Below are 764 nucleotides of genomic sequence, written 5' to 3'. Positions count from 1 at the left end.
ACAGAGGAAAAAAAAGAAAATAAAAGGGAAGAAGTGCCTGAAAAGTCTTACTGAAAAAACACAGCAAGAATGTTCCCTTTTCACTGTACAAAAATACGCCTGAAAATATATTAATTTTTAAAAAAGACTGAGGTCTGTTATGTATCAAAAATGTTTCAATACCTTTTTGTACTGAGGTCTAGGCTGTCTGGTATTCAATCAAGGAGGTATAAGGGAACAAGTTACAAAAAAAAAGTTGGCAAGTAGAAATCACATTTGTAAAACCATAAACAATTTGATCTGAAAAGTAAACTCTGATCTTAAGTCAGTTCAGTTATTTGTAAGCGTTTGTACAGTCTGCATTTTTTCAAGCTCCCTGCAGCTTTGTTAAGAATCGGATGCATAGAAGACATCAGTTTTCTCCCTCCAAAAAAAAGAGTTGCAATGGTCCCTTTCGGAAAAAATAAAAAATAATTAAAAAAAATCAGAACAGTTCTTTAAGATCTCTCACGGGAAAAAAAAAAATACCACAAACCCCCTTGAGTAACAGTTGTGCTGCCAAAAGACTTCTTCGCAGACCATCTTCCAGCCTTCCATCAGAGACCGCCAAGCTTCGAACAGCGCCTTCTGTGGCATTTTTTTCCCCCAGTCCCATTTGCCTTTGCTGTTGTTGTTGTGATCACCAAATGTAACAAAAATAAAAATTAAAAATAAAAACACACAAAAAAATTAAAATTAAAAAAAAAATCACAACTCCCGGGCTCGGAACTAACATCAGGATTTCT

Source organism: Meleagris gallopavo, chromosome 2, assembly GCF_000146605.3.
Source record: "Meleagris gallopavo isolate NT-WF06-2002-E0010 breed Aviagen turkey brand Nicholas breeding stock chromosome 2, Turkey_5.1, whole genome shotgun sequence".
Lineage (NCBI taxonomy): Eukaryota > Metazoa > Chordata > Aves > Galliformes > Phasianidae > Meleagris > Meleagris gallopavo.
Note: the sequence above shows the minus strand (reverse complement) of the source record.